The sequence below is a fragment of the Dama dama genome, chromosome 20, assembly GCF_033118175.1.
Source record: "Dama dama isolate Ldn47 chromosome 20, ASM3311817v1, whole genome shotgun sequence".
Taxonomy (NCBI): Eukaryota; Metazoa; Chordata; class Mammalia; order Artiodactyla; family Cervidae; genus Dama; species Dama dama.
The window spans coordinates 23,164,962-23,179,638 of NC_083700.1; the positions used below are offsets into that span (position 1 = coordinate 23,164,962).

Below are 14,677 nucleotides of genomic sequence, written 5' to 3' on the forward strand. Positions count from 1 at the left end.
TCCCCAAGCTGGCTTTCTACCTCACAGCATAAACACAAGTATGGACTTTCTCACTGCAAGTGGATAAGTGGAAGACATTTACTTGGCCTCTGTAAACAGGATTAAGATGTGGAAACTCCATCTAATTAACAATCTGAAAGAACATTCGGAAACAGACTACCAATCACAAGTAAATTTATGGAAAACAAGACAAGAACGTTTTCAATTAGGACTGTCTCCAAAAAAATTTCAGAAAGCCTGATAATGTATGTAAGGAAAACTGGGAATTTCCAGCTACAGAAAAAAATCTCTAATCGAAGTGTAGATGGATAAATGACCTATGTGCTCATACCTACTTAATACCACTCAATATAGCTGAGAACAGCTACTAGTGTACCATTTGGCCATTGGAGGGATTTGCAGGCTCTTGCTAGATGGCTGGACAACTACAGATCCCCAACTGAGGATGCACAGAATAGAGGATTCCACATTCTGATTCCTTCAATAAAAATATACATAATTGTAGACCAGAAAAATGCCAATATACCTCTATGATTTTTTCCTTTAATTTTTAAAATCATTTTTAATTGAAGTATAGTTGATTTACAACGTTGTGTTAATTTCTGCTACACAGCAAACTGATCCAGGCATATACATCCATATGTTCTTTTTTATATTCTTTCCCATTTTGATTTATCACAGGACATTGAATCTAGTTCCCTGTGCTATGCAATAGGAACTTGTTATTTATTCTCTATGATTAATCAGAGTAGATATTTCTCTACTTTTAGTCAAAGAATTTACTCTTTGAAATCCTATTATCTAGCCATATATTACCACAGTAGTTATCTTCTTTATACCACCCTTTATGAAATCCTTGGTGTGAAGAAAAAGAAAACTATAGAAGACAGTACTTCCATATTTGTCCCCTCAAAAACCATTGCAAATGCCATCTTCATCATGAAGACTTCCCAAGTTCCTTCCACCAACATACCCTTCACCACCAAATTAATGTTCTCTCTTAACTCCACAGTTCTTTCATCTGTTGTCCTCTGCTTTATCAGCGGCTGGGTGAGTATCTATCTCCATCCAACAGAACGAAAGCAGGGAGTCAGCCTTCCTCATCTTGCATTTCCACAATGCCAAGCCTATTTTTCATTGCCTGACACACAATAGACATTTCCAACACATGTTTGTTAAATCATTTCAGCAGGTCTGAGAGAACTTATTTTAACATATTTCAATTATTAAAAAAAAATTTCCCTTTGTACCCTTTCCAAAGTTTGCCCTTGCAGTCCAGTCATGGCACTCAGATTCAGAGGCAGCACAAGTGTGTGTACAGTGACCACTATTCTTCATCAGCGTGTGGCTCTGGTGGTGAACTACAGAATTACTGCCCTAACCAAGACCTCAGTCTTGACTCAGTCATACTCACATTCGGCGATTCTGTGACTTTGGAAAACTTCGGTCAGACTGGCCTAGGTTCAGATGGACTTACACCCAAGCTCTGATTATCACCTCCTAGACGTATGATTTGGGGCAAGTTGAACTATCTAGACCTCAGTTTCCTCATCTAGGAGATGAAGACACGAACAGTATCTATCTTGGTTCAAATATGACAACACAAGAAAGGGTTTAGCTCAGTGCTTTTCTCATAGCAAATACCAATTAAATATTATTAGTGTATTCTCACTCATAAAGTAGAAATAACACATGAACTATATACTACTGTACTTGTACCTCAATAAAAGAAAAAGTAGAAATAATACAAGTCCTGTGGGATTGTTACAAGGAATAAATGATATGACAAGCAAAATTTTGCTTAGAACATTGTTTAGTCAATTCTTTCCTTCCTTTGTGCTAGAATAATTGCTACAATTGACTGAGCACCTATGACATTCTAAGTAATGTGTACCAGTCACTTTAAATATATTATGCCATCTAATTTAATTCATATAATAAGCTATTGAAATAATAATCATTAGCCCTATTTTACAGATGAATAAATTGAGTTTGAGAGACAATAAATAACCAGCCCAAGGTCACATCACTAATTCATGACAGATGGTTCCAGAAGCTAAAGTTAAGAGGGATCAAGTACAGAACAGAGAAGAAGAGGTATAAAATACAGGAAGAAAGGATAGGCAGAAACTCCCTAAAAAGCTTAGTATTCCTATTTATTCTCATTCTGGGCCTCAATTCCAGGCTTATGCTTGCTTTTTAAACTAGCCTCTGGGATTCATGTCAATATAGTCTCACTTTCACTATTTATCTACATTCATTCTTTAATAAATGTATGAAATGGTGCCACTCATCTAAGAACTAACTCTAATACACTTCACTCTCCCAATTTCTTTCCTGGTTATAAAGTTGCTATTTGTTCCCACCATCTTCTTATCTCAGTTATACTAATCGTCATCCATGAAACATTTTAATTTTTAATAATCTGGTTATCCTTAATTTCTCAGACTTCCCTAATGGCCTCATAATAGATATGTCAAGTACATTTGTTGTGAGCTATATGGAAGGGAAGATGGCCCTTCCTTCAGTTCAGTTCAGTTCAGTCACTCAGTCGTGTCCGACTCTTTGCGACCCCATGAATCGCAGTATGCCAGGCCTCCCTGTCCATCACCAACTCCCAGAGTTTACTCAAACTCATGCCCATTGAGTCGGTGATGCCATCCAGCCATCTCATCCTCTGTCGTCCCCTTCTCCTCCTGCCCCCAATCCCTCCCAGCATCAGGGTGTTTTCCAATGAATCAACTCTTCTCATGAGGTGGCCAAAGTATTGGAGTTTCAGCTTCAGCATCAGTCCTTCCAATGAACACCCAGGACTGATCTGTTTTAGGATGGACTGGTTGGATCTCCCTGCAGTCCAAGGGACTCTCAAGAGTCTTCTCCAACACCATAGCACAAAAGCATCAATTTTTCGGCACTCAGCTTTCCTCACAGTCTAACTTTCACATCCATATATGACCACTGGAAAAACCATAACCTTGACTAGACAGACTTTTGTTGGCAAAGCAACATCTCTGCTTTTTAATATGCTATCTAGGTTGGTCATAACTTTCCTTCCAAGGAGTAAGCATCTTTTAATTTCATGGCTGCAATCATCATCTGCAGTGATTTTGGAGCCCAAAACAATAAAGTCTGACACTGCTTCCACTGTTTCCCCATCTATTTGCCATGAAGTGATGGGACTAGATGCAATGATCTTAGTTTTCTGAATGTTGAGCTTTAAGCCAACTTTTTCACTCTCCTCCTTCACTTTCATCAAGAGGCTTTTTAGTTCCTCTTCACTTTCTGCCATAAGGGTGGTGTCATCTCATATCTGAGGTTATTGATATTTCTACAGGGATTCCAGCTTGTGCTTCATCCAGCCCAGCATTTCTCATGATGTACTCTGCATAGAAGTTAAATAACCAGGGTGACAATATACAGCCTTGACGTACTCCTTTTCCTATTTGGAACCAGTCTGTTGTTCCATGTCCAGTTCTAACTGTTGCTTCCTGACCTGCATACAGGTTTCTCAAGAGGCAGGTCAGGTGGTCTGGTATTCCCATCTCTTTCAGAATCTTCCACAGTTTATTGTGATCCACACAGTCGAAGGCTTTGGCATAGTCAATAAAGCAGAAATAGATGTTTTTCTGGAACTCTCTTGCTTTTTCGATGATCCAGCGGATATTGGCAATTTGATCTCTGGTTCCTCTGCCTTTTCTAAAACCAGCTTGAACATCTGGAAGTTCACGGTTCACGTATTGCTGAAGCCTGGCTTGGAGAATTTTGAGCATTACTTTACTAGCGTGTGAGATGAGTGCAATTGTGCGGTAGTTTGAGCATTCCTTAATTCCTACTAAAAGGCAATCCAGTTTTATACTGACTGACAGCCCACCTGTTTCTACCCACTACCCTCTGCCACAGCATCCTGAACTAAAGGTGCACTCCTGATCTGTGGGCAACTCCAATCCTAAACTGGCTAGAGTCCTATAAGACAGGGCAACGAAAGGCTCAGGTGGATTCTTTCTTGGGAATCTAAATTAGGGAATTCTGAGAGAATGAAGCAATTCACAGGGAACACTACAAATGAAAGAATATAAGGACAGAAGCCCTGGGGAAGAAGCCATGAAGGAAGTAAGGGAGAAAGGGTGTAGGGTTCTCGACATGGGGGGTCCTTGGCAAGTTAAAGAAGCAACAATTGGGTGTAAACAAAAGCTATGAGATTGAGAGTGATTATTCAGAATAACGTTAGAAGACCAAACCAGCAGGCAGCAAAAGGAGCTCAAGGAAGGCAACAAACGGAGCTTAAGGAAAGCAAACACACCCTGAGAGGATAGGACTGATGGAAGACAGAAGGTGGTGCCTAGAGTTTCTTCAGTAGCTCAGGGATTTCCAGTTCTAATTCCAGGTTCCACCTGTGAGCATCCTCACAATGAAAATCCCTTTTCTCGAGGAAATTTCAGTGGTCCAGTTCTTTGCAACCAGTATGACTTTGTTAGAGGGTTCAGCACTTAAAAACCTTTTTAGAAAAGTTAAGATTGTACTATTCCCCTTCTTTGTTTCAGATGGGTCACAACTACAGTTTCCTGGAAGACAGTCATTTACCTCACTATCCTCTGATTGTCCTGACTTCCCCAAATATCTCTCTATTTTCCGTGTACTGAGGCAGAATAAGCTTCTCTTCAGCTACTACTATCAAGACAAACTTCACCAACTCATTTGTCATAAGGGATTCTTTGACATAAGGGCTTCCCAGGTGGCTCAGTGGGTAAAGAATCCACCTGCAATGCAGGAGACGCAGGTTCGATCCCTGAGTTGGGAAGATCCCCTGGAGAAAGGCAGGATATCCCACTCTAGTATTCTTGCCTGGAGAATCCCAAGGACAGAGGAGACTGTCAGGCTACAGTCCATAGCGTCGCACGACTGAAGTGACTGAGCACACATTCTTTGATATAAAAAATAAACTCTTAAGTAAGGTAAGCACAAGGTTCAGGGGTCGGAAACATGACAAAAAAGCTTTAGGGGAGAAAAACTGGACATAAGAAATAGGAACGTTCAAGGGTAGAAAAATACTTCATTATGAATGTGTAATTTACTTGCAAACAAGAAGAAGAGTGAATACTCTAATATAAGAAATTTCCTGTATTTTAAACTTGAGACATAAGATTATACAATCTAAGCTTTTTACCTGTCATTCTTTCTGTATACAGTAAAAACGTTTATCCATTCAACAACATTTACGGATCATCTGCTGTTTCACCCTAAGTTAGGCATTAGGGGTACAAAAACCAAAGACTGCCCCAGTCCCTGATGGGAACCACAGCCCAGAGTAGAAGCCAGATCATTCCAGTGCAGTGTGAGGAGGGCCACATAAGTACATGACCAGCCCAGGAAAGGAGGTAGGGTGCTGTGTTCCTCAGACACTAAGGAACTTTCCAGAAGAAATGGCCAGGATGATCTTGAAGGAGCAGCGGCAGTTGGCTTGGAAAAGACAAGGCAGAAGACCTGGGAACTGGTACAAGAACTAAAATTCTGCATTCTTTAGAGTATGGTTGTCTTAAACAGCCCAGTATTTCATGGATTTCTATACAATAATTCACCACTCCAGGCATCCTTAGGGTTAGTGTGTCTTGGACCTACATTCAAAAAGTCCCTTGTCCACAGACCCTCTGCAAAGTTTTCCTCCTCAAACATGTACTAACTACACAAGCCCCAAGGATAATAGACAGTCCAATAGATCTAGTGTTAGGCAAGATAAAGCTACCTCAAGATTCACAAGTTTCTCTTCTGAGCAAATGATGGCTTGGCTTCTTTCAACTGTCATTACATTATTGTTAATTTTGAATTGGTGCATTTATTTTTCAAGAAAAACAGTGATTCTGGATTTCATGGAAATCACTAAAGTTTTCCAAAACTTTACATTAGAGGCATTTTGAATCTTCAAGTGAATAGCATAAAAATACTTTTGATAATCATTTATATTATTAAAAATTAGTTGACCACAATAATATGTAGAATATTATTTCCCATAATAGTTTAACACTTACCAATAATCAAACATTTCACGTATTTCTACAGAGTATATTCTTATATTCTAAAAGGCATGCCATTATACTATTCCACAAACCTATTTCTGTTTTTCCATCTTTAAAGTCAATAATGCCTTTCTCTTATATATCTACTTCTAAGGGTTGACATGTAAGATTAAGCAAAATACCCCAAATTAGAAATTTTAAGCAACCAAAAATAAAAGAACAATATAAGTGAAAAAATTACTATATGTTGTTTTCAAAACTCTCTTCTCCAATTATAAAGTAATTATATCTTATACACTATTTTTTTTTTCAGATAGAAAATAAGACCAATTCAAAGAGAGTCAGTGATTTACTAATTGTCAAAGCAGCCTTGAACTGGTCACTCTTGCAACAAGCCAAGATGATATTTCTAAAATATGGCAGAAGAACTTACTCTGGGGTTCTAAAAATTGCATTAAAAGCTGTTATGTGAAATTTTCCAATTATATCTTTCCAAACCTTTAACCAATTTCAAAAGAACAGTGCATGGAATTACTCATAGAAAACATGATTAATAAAAATGCCATTTACTCTCGTTTTTTGTCCCACTCTTGGGCTCACTTTAGAAGCAATTTATTACTCACATTCTAAACATATCATATATATACATACATATATATATATATATATATGCACACATACATTTATTTATGTATTTGTCATCACATCAGCAAGTCTTCAGCAATATCCGTCAGGAGTTGCATATCATAAAGATCATCAACAGTCCTGTCATCCCCCAAAGCATAACATTAAACACACAGCATGTATCATAAACACTGTAATTGCTTAAATTGGTCCCTTGCATCCTCAAAACAACATGTAAACATAATGCAGAAAGGAATAGCACAATTTCTATGAAAAAGCATGAGAATGGTGAAGCTAGGAGATGTACCCAGTGTCCAGCCATTTTAAATTCATACTTATTATACAGAAAGACATAGTCAAAATGCATCTCTTTTGAAAATGGTTCTTACGTCTCCTTCCACATGAGTCTGCATGCTGACTGGCAAATTCTCTTGAAATTCATAAGTTAAAACCCTACTTTTCCTTATTGTGCTTTCCACTTCAAAATGTCAACATAGTTTGGATGTACAGGAATAAATCTCATACACCCACAAAATTCACATTTCCCCTTTTGGTAAACATAATTCTTGAATTGGGCCTTGTGTAAGGTGACTAAAAAACCAGACTCATGGAAGATCCTATTCACAGAGTCAGAAATACTGAATAACAGAGCTGAAAGGGAATTTAGAGAGGATTTAGTCCAACCCCTTCATTCTACAGGGGTTTTCCAGGGGGTGGCTAAAAGTCAGACATGACTGAAGTGATTTAGTACTGCACAGAACTTCATTCTATAAGAGGTCCAGAGAAATAGATTGGCAAAACCAACACCAGAAACTGGTCCAATGTACTTTGTAAAAAAAAAAAAGTAATTATTAAATTGTGTGCTTAGTCGCTCAGTTGTGTCCAACTCTTTACGACCCCGTGGACTGAAGCCTGCCAAGCTCCTCTGTCCATGGGGATTCTCCAGGCAAGAGTACTAGAGTGGGTTGCCATGCCCTCCTCCAAGGGATCTTCCCAACCCAGGGATCGTTCCCAGGTCTCCTGCATTGCAGGTTGTTTCTTTACCATCTGAGCCACCAGGGAAGCCCAATTATTAAATTAGAATTGGGGAATTCCTCTCTTTCGATCAACATTCTAAATCTTAGTCTTTTAAAAAGGGGCCAAAACTAAGGCAATCAGGATCTTTCCTGCTGGTCCAGTGGTTAAAAATCTGTCTTTCAATGCAGGGGATGTGGATTCAATCCCTGGTTGGGGAACTAAGATCCCACTTACCATGGGGAAACTGAGTCCCTGTACCTCAACAAGAGAGCCCTCATGATACAACCAAGACTCAACACAGTCAAAAATTAAATAAATATATTTAAAAAACTAAGGCAGCTATCTTAATATCCGGTCAACACAGTACCTTTGACCTGAATAGCATGGTGACTGCCTCACTTCTTTGCTTCTCAACTCTTGAAGAGATTTAGTCTAACGGGGAGATTTAATCAGATGGCCATCTTGCCCCTTATTTTCTTGTGCGTCTTTAGGTGAGCTACATAACCTTACTCAAATATAACATAAGGACAACAAGAGTACTTAACTAAACAATATTATTAATAAAAGAGAAGTCTGGGACTTCCCTGGTGGTCTAGTGATTAAGACACCATGCTTCCACTGCAGCAGGCACAGGTTCGACGCCTGGTGGGGAACTAAGATACCAAATGCCACATGGTGTGATCAAAAATAGAAAAAAAAAATTACAAGACAGGACTAAGCAGATATCATTTTAAACTGCATCAAAATGTCAAGACTTAAAAGAAATGAGGAAAATTTCCATTTTACATCTTATATGTATGTCTCTTGGGTGTTGGGAGGACACAAAATTCCCTTCAATAAAACTACATGCAAAAGCAGTATTTGTATCTAAGGCTTTTGAGGAATGTCTTGCATGTTGTATTGGTTTTACCTTCAGCAAGTCTTCCCGGGTGGCTCAGATGATAAAGCGTCTGTCTACAATGTGGGAGACCTGGGTTCGATCCCTGGGTCAGGAAGATTCCCTGGAGAAGGAAATGGCACCCCACTCCAGTGCTCTTCCCTAGAAAATCCCATGGATGGAGGAGCCTGGTGCAGGCTACTGTCCATGGGGTCGCAAAGAGTCGGATATGACTGAACGACTTCACTTTCTTTTCTTTCATCAGGACTAGAGGCTCTAGCACTTTTATTTATGCAAGTATCCAACCACTGTACCTTTTTAAAATATCATCACAATCTTCATTCTTGTTTCTCTAGAGTTAAGGATGACCAGGATCACTGTTGTCTGGCTCCCTAGCTCTGTTAAATGTTTTCCCCAACCAGATTCTTGTTTTATTCACTGTTAACTCCCCACTCAGATTACTCCTCTCTTTGGATTACTCTTCGGAGGCAACTCAGCCTGCCTCCCCCAGAGGCAGCTCCCCAGTGAGTAACACGGAGTTGGGGGGGGAGTGTCTCAGAAGTGATCAAAGACTTGCAAATGAAGTCATACAGCTCACAGAAGGCAATGGCCACAGGTGCCAAATGCAGCCGACTACCAAAGCTCTGGAGAGGGTAGTTACTACAACGTGTGTCGACTACCTCACTGCCTAGCAACAATGGGTACATAGAAATGCCTCTTATTCACATGGCTTGACCATAGAACCTGTGTGGGTTCCCAGAGGATAGGCACCAAACCTATGATTTATGTGTGGGTGGGCATATCTGTCTTCCTTTTAAACTACTAAATTAATCTAAAAAAGGATGGATTGACAACATTGAAGACTTAACACCTGTGAGTACCAGAAAAAGACACAATGTAGAAAATGGTGGTATAAGCATTAACAGATCTGCCTCCAAGGAAATGACTGGCATTTCAACAAAATATTCTCTCCAAACAAGACCATAAACGTGGGGGTGGGGGGAATTCTCCTACCTTTGACTTCATAAAACCAGTGAGATTTTAACAAACCAGCCAAAAGTGGACCCATTGAAGAGGCTTTAATCCCCCCTCCCCCCGCCCTCTTTTTAGATATGTATGCTTGTTGGTAGGAATGGGAAAAGTCATTTTGTACACAAATGTCTTTGGAATTCTAAGATGACAGTGATAATGGTGGCGTGTCCTGCAGCTAAGTGTTTAGTTATCAACTGGAAGAACTGTGGAACAAGTGCAATGAGACAAGAGTCTCCCTAAACACATGTCCCCTCCAATGCCTATTTGGTTTAACTGCGCACAGAGGCTATAGCTAATACGAATCACCCAGATAATGACTGTTAAATAGGCTGGCTCACAATAAGTATGAAGTTATTTAATAGTACATGTGTAAAGGGTTAGCAGACATATTTGTGACTCTTTTGTATTGTGTGGAGGAGGGTGGAGGGAATGAGAAAGAGGGAATTTTCTGCTGTCTTTACAAACACTGGACTCTATGTGAGTAGAAATGCTACCAGGGAATGGAAGTTGGCCAGGGGTAATAACCTAGCCACAAAGCCAAAAAGAGAGTTAGTTTATGTTTAATTACAAACTTCAGGTCAATGACTTATACAACTTTATGCCCTGCATTAGAGCATCTGCAAGCCGTTCAATGTATATTATCAATATTATAATTACTACTTTGTGTGGTTCATGTTGATTACACCAATAAGACTGCAAGTTTTTTGAGAGAAGTGTAGGTGCATCTGCCTTGTTCTTTCCCACATCCTCAGTTTTCAGCAAGATGCTCAGCACATAGCAAGTGCCCCTGAATATTAGTTGAATAAACAAATGAATACACATATGAATTCATGCAAATTCATGTTGTGACGCATATTTGCCACGTCTGTGCCATGAGCAGGGCTGAGTGTGCTGCCATAACTCAGTACAGCAGGCAAAACTCCAAAAGGTGCCCATCTTTGGCTGGCTCAATGCTAGGGCAGACAAAATCAAATGTGGAGGCCAGGAAAGGATGGCTGGCATAACAACTGACCTGCAGGGCACTCTGAACCCCAGGGTATGATTCAGATGCAACCACACTTGTATTGAGCCCCTTCAGATCACTGATGATCTTCTCTGGGCTTTTGTGTCCTCATTTAAAACTTGAGGAATAATCATTCTTTTCCCTTGCAGTTCTGAAATTCTAACCTTTTAGGAAGATTTCTGGACCTTGAAATCTTGCCAGAGACAAACCATGGTAAGACCTTCTGCTTACAAAGTTGAAAACAATTTCTAAAATATGAAGTTCAGTTCTGGTTCAATGAAATGTTATTGGGGTGGGGGGTGACTTCTTGCCAGATTCAAGCCAGTTAATACCTTCTCTTCATCCTTTTCCAAACCCAGAAGTCAGGTTCTCTAGGCCTCAATGGGAAGAACATAAATAATCTCAACCAGAGCTTCAATCTCTAGCTATCACAGGGAGTCGGTCTGATAAACATTTGCAGTTAGAATGGAAGGAAGCACAGCCTCTCAGACTTTTACAGATTTTTTTTTTATGGACAAGTAGGAGAGTCACAGAAAACCTAGAATTAGGTAAGAAAGAGAAATTCCCCCAGAGAATTCAGAGAGAGCAACAATTGAGAGCCTTGAAACAATCACTGTGTAAGAACAGAAGAAAGGAAACCCATAATTTGAGAAAATAAGCAGACATATTTTTTCCTTAAAAAATTTTTAAATTAATATTAGGCATTGATTTTAGTCCTCTAGTCCCATCTCTCAAGATGTCACTTTAAAAAGCAAAGGTTTTATCCACAAAAACACCAGTGAGCAAACAACCTTCACATTCTTACCCTCACACACACACAGGAAGATATTCACTCTCTGATAAACAGCATTTGTAAATAAATCTCATTTAATCTCTAGAAGCCACAATAAAAATCTTAAACCTCCAAGGTAGAGTTTACAGATGTGTCTGCATGCCCTGCTAGAGCCAGAAAACACAAGGTCTTGAAAAAACTCCTATAACGGGAGACACATTTTCTCTCTCAAGCATCTTACATTGACCTTCTTTTTAAAAAAAAAATATGTACCAGGGAGGAGAAAAGGGGAAAACCCAACCCCTCCCACCCCATTCTCTGTACAAATCGGCCAATAAATCTAAGGAAAAGACACAAGAGAAAAGGACAGAAGCCAACAGGTGGAAAAAGGCTTTTTGTTTCCTTAGAAATGCTCAGACACTTGATCTGTGTTCCCCGGTCTATTTGTCTCAGGGTGTCTTAATGATGGTTTTATTATCATGATGATGACGATCGAGAACAATGATAACACTTCTACTTTGTGATGCCACAGCATTGCTAGCTCGAAGATTTGTCAACGCGTTTGAGACAGAAGGGTATCTGTTCCGTTTTTATCGGATCCCAGAGAGGCGGGCAGCATCCCCAGGCGGCTCTCTGGATTTTACAGCTGGGGAAACTGAGGCATGGGGCCGCCCACAACTCCTTCACGGTCTCTACCACCAGAGAGATCCCTGAGACGGGAAAAGTTTCTGGATCGTCTTGCGACAGAGTTCTCTCAGCCTCCCTGCTTGCCTGCCATGCCGCTCTTCCTCCCGGAGAGTCTGGGCTGGGGTGGTAAGGATGGGGGTACCTCCCCTTCACGACGAGGCACGCCAGGGCAGGGTGTGGGAAGTGCACACACACGCACACGCACACAGGCACAGTCGCACACACACAAAGCTCGTGTAATCTCTGCAGGCACTCGGCGGAGCCCCCGCCGGCCCCTGCTCAGCCTGAGAATGCACAGCGCAAGCTTGCAAGGAGGCCCTCCTTGGGCTCCTGGCTGGGGCTGCTCTGAACGAGGGCTCTGCCCTTCTCTGCCTCTCTTTCAGGCTGCTCTCTCTTTTTTCCCCCCTCACGCCCTCCAACCTCACACCCTCCTCCCATTCCTCTCCATCCACCCCTTCTCCCCCATCAACCCAGAGGCGCAGATCGTGTTACTGGGGTTCCCTAGAAAGAGGGGGCCATCCCCAGCCCGGAGCGCCTGCAAAGACTTCCAGGGGCAAGGCTAGAGCTCCAATCGCAGGCTCCCAGCGCTCCTCCTGAGCAGCGCAGGAATGAGACCCCCACTTCCAGGCACGGGCGAACCAGCCTGCCACAGAAGAAGGAATTGTTAGGGCTCTTACCTTTTTTATGAGGAGAAATTCTGGAGAATCATTTCAGAAACTGAGGGGGGAAAGTGAATGAAGACAAAAAAGACCCTTTTCCTGCAATCCCTGGCCTCCTGGTATCAAGACACTAGGACAACATCAAAGCAACTTAGGGGGAACACTTTAGGGGCCTATTGTCTGCTCTGGTCTGATCTGTTTTTCTTCTGACTCCCCCTCTTGCTGCGGTGACACTTGGTACGGCCCAGGCATTCATGCCAAGTAGCTTTCACACATGGAAGCTTGTCTCAAGCAATTGCTGACAAGCCACAAACAAGACATTCTCCCTCCCTTCTCAGTGCCCCCCCACTCCTCCCCCCTCCACCTTTTCCTCCCCCCTCCTTGCCTCCCCTCCTCCTTTCTTCTGAATGCAAACTAAAACTCTCCAGTGACAGGCAGGCTCGCAGGCTTGGCCTAGCTGCGCAGGCAGACACACACACACACACACACACACACACACACACACTCTGTCTCTCTCGCTCTCTCACGCAAGCAGCTCAGCTAGTTGCTGCTGCACTGGTGGAGTTAAGAGACAGGAAAAAGCCTAGGCTGAGTTGGGGGCAGGGAGAGAAAGAGAGAGAGACGGAGAGCCGCCTCCTGTGTCCTGGTAAAATGGCAGAAGAGAGGTGAGCCCCCTGCAAAAACAGCAGTGGCCACACACGTGTGCACACAGACACACACTGGGAGGCAGTCTGAGCTCCAGAAACAGTGAAATCAATGACTCCACAAAGGAACAAGCCACGGCCCATCAGCTGCAGCTTGGGGGAGTGGGGAGATAAGAGTGGGTGGACCCAGGGCTGGGGTTTCTGTTGAAATGTTTAGATGGTTTTCTTCTTCATAGTAGGAAAAAAAAAAAAGTGTTCCCTATGGAGCTAGTCTTTCTTCACTGCATAATGGAGCCTAAACCTGAACCACTAGTTAAAATAAAACCAGGAAATGTGTAAATGTGCGAGTAAACTTAACTGTGGGTTCAACTTGTACCTAAGATATTTTTAAGTGGATTTTTTTTTTTTTTTTTGCAGAAACCCTAGAGAGCAGTAGCAAGGAGAATAGTAACAAGTAGTGTAAACTCTGAGAGCTGTGAAGTGTGATGCGAAAGTTACTGATTGCCAGGCTGCTGGAATTTATGGAGGGTGGGCATTGCGAGTTGGAGGGGGGAAGGGTGAGTCTCTGTGAGCTGTTTTCGAGGAATGAAGGGGGAATGAGGTAGAATAATGAATATGGCAAGAAGCAAGCAGGAATTTGATTGGTGTGGAGGGAGGAGGAAGGTGGGGGTGTAAAGGAGGGAAGAGAAAGAGAGGAGGGAGAAAAAAAAAAACAGTGCATGAGAAAGGAAGAAGAAAAATGGAAACCCAGAGATTGAAACATGCCGAGTAAATGAGATGGCAAAAGAAGGCATAAAATGTGAGCAAAAAGAAGCACAAAGGATGTGCAAATTTGCAGATGGCATGAAATCAGGAGAGCCAGTTGAGATCAAGAAGGACAGGATGATTATGTGACATTCGTATTTTTAGCCTCTTGTGGAGTTATGAACCTGATAAGGTCTTCTTTGCTAGAGCTGGGATGGTTACCCTTCTACAGGCAGGATCTGAATGGGAGCTCAGCTCCTAACTGGAGCTGCCAGATCTGTGGTTTTGCAGAAAGGTCGCTTATACTCTAGTCCTCTGACTCCTCCTCTACAACATGCAAATTATGTGAAAACACATCACTCATTCCTTTGCTGGGGTGCAATAAGGGCTAAGTTATGACTTTTTACATTTAAAACTAGCTAAAGGCTTCCCTGGTGGCTCAGAGGTAAAGAATCCGCCTGCCAATGCAGGAAACACGGGTTCGACCTCTGATCCTTGGAGCAACTGTGCACCACAACTATTGAGCTACGTTGTAGAGCTGGGGAGTCGCAACTACGGAGCCCACAGGCAGAAACTACTGAAGCCTGCAAGCCCTAGAGCCGGTGCT

General features: G+C 41.8%; 1 protein-coding gene across 2 annotated transcripts in view; it reads right to left on the minus strand.

The window, feature by feature from the left end:
* The window catches only part of LOC133040822 (uncharacterized), a 79,567-nt gene extending 66,686 nt beyond the window's left edge, over positions 1-12,881 (minus strand). The window contains exon 1 of one of the 2 annotated variants that reach the window (XM_061121004.1): positions 12,701-12,881. The gene's annotated coding sequence lies outside the window, so the exon portion shown is untranslated. The remainder of the gene's footprint in view (positions 1-12,700) is intronic. The other variant, XM_061121008.1, reaches the window with a different exon arrangement.
* Positions 12,882-14,677: the final 1,796 nt, after the last annotated feature.